This window comes from Geospiza fortis, unplaced genomic scaffold (genome assembly GCF_000277835.1).
Source record: "Geospiza fortis unplaced genomic scaffold, GeoFor_1.0 scaffold445, whole genome shotgun sequence".
Taxonomy (NCBI): Eukaryota; Metazoa; Chordata; class Aves; order Passeriformes; family Thraupidae; genus Geospiza; species Geospiza fortis.
Genome location: NW_005054753.1, coordinates 88,561 through 93,442, shown reverse-complemented (window position 1 = coordinate 93,442; position 4,882 = coordinate 88,561). Strand labels below are relative to the sequence as shown.

General features: G+C 36.2%; 1 protein-coding gene across 3 annotated transcripts in view; it reads left to right on the top strand.

Moving 5' to 3' along the window:
* The window catches only part of LOC102042666 (chromodomain-helicase-DNA-binding protein 1-like), a 49,148-nt gene that overhangs the window by 1,438 nt on the left and 42,828 nt on the right, over positions 1-4,882 (top strand). For 2 of the 3 annotated variants that reach the window (XM_031065387.1, XM_014311352.2), the window contains exons 2-3: positions 2,622-2,723; positions 4,030-4,097. The gene's annotated coding sequence lies outside the window, so the exon portion shown is untranslated. The remainder of the gene's footprint in view (positions 1-2,621; positions 2,724-4,029; positions 4,098-4,882) is intronic. The other variant, XM_031065388.1, reaches the window with a different exon arrangement.

The following is a 4,882-nucleotide window of genomic DNA, read 5'->3' as shown; positions in this document are numbered from 1 at the left end:
GGGAGAGAGAGAGAGAGAGACCTGAAACTCTTCCTGCTGGAAATCAAAAAGAGTGCTCCCAGGGAAGTGCTCTGCTTAACCCCTGTGTTCTCAGAGGCGTATCCAATACCCAAGTGGCCAAACCAGATGCCAATTTAAAATCTGAACACCTAATTGGTCTGACCACAGCATTCCCAGAAAACCTACTTCCGGTCAAATCACGTCAGCTGCTAAGTTCTCATTTCTGTAAATACCTACAGTTAGATAATTACTTAAATTTTATAATGCAGAAGACCTATTAACATATTGTATATTTTTGAGGACAAAGCTACAGATAATGTTCCTATTTCTAAATTTTTTTAAAACTTGTCTCTCTAATGCTGAGTTTCTTCATACAAATAAATGTGCAACAATTTCAGGGTTAGGTACATCTTGTTTTCTGTATGGGGAAAACGTCTACCTAATTTAGAAAAAAAGAGTGATGTCTCTTCAATGCAATGGATGAGCTCTCATCTGTTTCTCTATGTAATATGGCCTTAATTTGTATGATATATACATGAAGGGTAGTAAAATATTTCCTACTGTAAGATTCAGAGGCTGTTTAGGATACTTTTTTGTGTTTGTGGTTTTGGGTTTTTTTGTTGTTGTTCATATTCATGGTTTTGATACTGTTTCTCACAGTATCCTTCTGGATACAGTGTTCAGCATATAGCTAGACAAGTCCATAAAATGATGGGTGAATAATTGGCTGATGGGTCGGACTCACAGTTGTAGTAAATGGAATTACATCAGGCTGGTGACTAGTGATTAGTAGGGTTCTTCAGGGTTCAATATTAGGGCCCTTTCTCTTCAGTGTTTTTATAAATGATCTGGGCACAGGAATTGAATGTACATTAAGTAAATTTGCCAACAATACTAAACCAGGAGGAGCTGTTGCCTCCCTCAGGGGTAGAGAGGCTTTATAGAGAGATCTGGATTGACTAGAAAACTGGGCAATCACCAACTGTGTGAAATTTAATAAGACCAAATGCCAGATTCTGCACCCGGGACAGAGTAATCCTGGGTATACGTGCAAATTGGCAAACACAGCTGGAGAGCAATGCTGTAGAAAGAGATCTGGGAATTTAGGTTGATGGCAAGTTGAATATGAGTCAACAGTATGCCCTAGGAGCCAACTGTGCCCTGGGGTGCATTGCTAGCCAGTCGAGAGAGGTGATTGTCCTGCTATGCACTGCACTGGTGCGGCCCCACCACCTGTACTGTGTGCAGTTTTGGGCACCTCAATGTATGAAGGACATCAAACTATTAGAATCACAAAATATTCTGAGTTGGAAGGGACCCACAAGGATCATTGAGTCCAACTCTTAAGAGAATGGCCTGTACAGGGATTGAACCTTGGGGTTATTAGCACCATGCTATAACCAACTGAGTGTCCAAAGGATGATGAACAAGATGGTGAGAGGTCTCAAGGGTATGACTTACAAGGAGTGACTGAGGTCACTTGGCTTGTTCAGCTTGGAGAAGTGAAGGTTGAGGGGTGACCTCATGGCAGTCTGCAACATCCTCACAAGGGGTAGTGGAAGGGGAGGTGCTGATGTCCTCTCTTTGGTGACCAGGTCAAGACAATAGAATGAAGCTGCATCAGGGGAAGTTCAGACTGGACATTAGGAAAAAGTTCTTCACTGAGAGGGTGATTGGTCATGGGAACAGGCTCTCCAGGGAAGTGGTCTTGGCACCAAACCTGTCATAGTTCAAGGAGTATCTGGATGACAGTCTTATTCATATGATTTAGTTTTAGGTAGTCCTGCGAGGAGCAGGGAGTTGGACTCAATCCTTATGGGTATCGATGCAGGACGACCCCCAGCTGGGGAATGATGTGCAATGACTCCATGATTCAGAAGGCTGAACAAATGCTTTATTAAGCGATACTATATTATACTATACTATACTAAACTATATGAAAGAAAAACCCGTGACCCTTTCCGACAGTCACAACACAGCTTTGACCTTATTGGTCAATCAATCAAAGCAACCATCACCAGTGGCCAATTAAGAAATCACTTTTGGTAAACAATCTCCATAACACATTCACCATGTGCCAAGCAACAGGTGCAGCAAATAGAGATAAGAATTCTTTTCTCTTCTTTCTCTGAGTTTTCTTACTGCCTTCCCCAGGAGAAATCCTGGGAAGGTTGTGCCTGCTGCTCTCTGTGAAGAGAGCTGCGGCCACATATGAGTCCCTTCCAACTCAAGATATTCTGATTGTGTGTACTTCAGTATTGCCATAGGAAGCAAGAGTAGATGAGCAAAGTAGCCTGGAAGGAGTTATCTAGATCAGTTAAAAATTTACTTAAAAAAAAAAGGAGTTATCTTAATAATAGAGGCCTGTACAACTGTTATACTTGATGTACAAATTGTGCCAACAATTCTTGTATAACATTCCTTTCTACAGAAGTCTCACTTCTTTAAAATGCTATCCAGTATTATTAATGCATGCAGTATTTTGTAGTGAGTTTTTTATTAATAATGAAATTGAGATTCATCTTAGTAGTGATGATGCTCAGCTTAAGAAAAGTAAGTATGTGGTAAAGTTTAAAGTTTCAATAGGTTTAAATTACTCTTGTATCTGAATTCCAATTCAGTTTTGGAAGTCCAGTCCAAGTATACTTGCTGTGCAGAGATCAGCAGTGCTCAAGAAGCAACAACAACAGAAGGCAGCCTCATCAGACAGTGGTTCAGAAGAGGTGAATAATATATTAAGTTAGTAAATAAAATGTAGAAATGCATTTCTCATTACCCCATATGTTAGAATAAAATTATTTAGAGCCAAGTTCTGTTCTCTTTGTGTTTAACAAGTCTGGTTTTAGTCTATAAAAGTAATGTTCAAATAACCGACATGCTTATGAGGAAACATGGGTGTAATACTTAGTTGCATGTTTTCAGGTGAGTTGTGTCAAAATGATAGCAGTTTAGATTGATATCTTTAGCTAGATATTCTGTGCTGTATGGACAAATTTTTCAAGTCACGTTATATTAAATTTCATTGTATTTCTTCCTTCTGAGTTTCATAAAGACAGTTAAAAATACTATAAAATTTTCCACTATTGTTTCCATATAAAGGTAGCTGCTGAAGTTTTCAAAAATACTATGGAGTAGAAAGCTAGATTTTTGCAACTTTTGTAGCAGTTATAAAAATATTCTTGTCTTTTAAGAACTATACTTCAATTTTAGAGATTTTTAAAACCTAAACCATAGGCTCAACAAAAGTTGACTTTGTGCAATATGAATATCTTTTAAGGGCACTAATGACTGTGAATTAGAATTTATTTGAAAGCAGACTTTCATATTTCCTTCATTATTAAAAAAAACCCAGTGTAATTGCAAGTCATCATTACTCTGTGTGTCTCTTTTTTAGTCAGATCTAGCTACTCATCATTAAAACTGAACACAGGAGTTAATTATATATACTTAAAATATTAGTTTATAGCTCTTGCTAAATGCTCTTTTCCTGAAGACTCTTTTTCAGGGCAAAAACGATTTAATCTCCTTGAGATTGGTTTTAGGAAAATAATTTTAAGAGGGTTCATAGATTTATTATTTTTTTGTTTAGGAGTGGAGAGAGAAGAAACATACATGCTATTCTAACAATTTTCTTAGTGGTATTTAAATGTGAGAGTATATGAAAGGTGAGACAGCTCTCAAAGGGCAAGAGGTTTTATTAGACTTTTGAGAGAACCTTCATCTTGATTTATTAACTTGCAGCAGTCTAAACTGACTGTATGTAGGCACAATGATTATATTTTAAAACAGTTTTTTGTAGTGGTTTCTAGAGTTCTGCTGACATGGTATGTTTTAGATGGAGAAATATGAAATCAATAGTAATCCTGATCTTATTCAATATCAATGGGTGCATTGAGAGGCGTGAAGAGGATAAGACATGAAGAATAGGATTTCTGTTTGAAAGTGGGAGCTGAATTATCTTTTTAATACTAAAAATACTTCATTCTTTTTGCAGTAATAAATCATGTATATTCTTTTCTTCATCTGCAGGATTCATCAAACAGTGAAGATTCTGTAGATGACTCTTCCAGTGAAGCCAAGAAGGAAAAACATAGAGAGTAAGATGTTTTTCATAAATAATATAATTTTTTGTTATGGCAACATAATGCTTATAATTAGCCAGTCTTAATTTCTCTGCACTTACAATACAGTCTTGTGCTTCTCAATTTTGATTAACATTTTGAAACATTTTAAAATAAATACTCTGAAAGCAATATATATATAGATCTTAAAGGTCTTTTCCAACATAAATTATTCTATAATTCTATGATATCACTATTCATTTCTGAGCAAGAGACTGTATTACCTACAGTGTTATTGGAAAACATTCATCACCACTTTTTATTTTTAAAATAGTCTTATTTGTGGCATGTTTTTGAGCTGAAGGTTCTCTCTGAAAATTATTGAAGAAATAGAAAATTACTTAATTAGCTTGTCTCAGATAAAATTTGAATTGGAATCTCATAGTTAATGCCAAATTTTTCAATGCTTTAGAGGCAACCTTCCCCCCCAATTATTACAGGTTTGACAGTAATAAACCATCTTGGCTAGTCAATAAATCTAAGTTGAAATTGAGCTGGTTTTAAGCTGTAAATGAAATAGTTTGTGGAAAAGATTATACCTTCTCATTGGTAGTGACCTCTTGTGTGTGGGAGGGGTGGTTTTGGTTTTGTTTGTAATTTTGTGAATTTTGTTTGGTTGTTGTGTTGTTTTGTATTTTTTTAATGAACATTGTATAGAAATTGAATTGTTTTCTCATTCCTCTTCTCCAGTTAAATGAATCATTTCAATATTCAGGGTTGTCAATATAATATCTTCAAGAAGGGGGGGGGGGGGGCAGAAA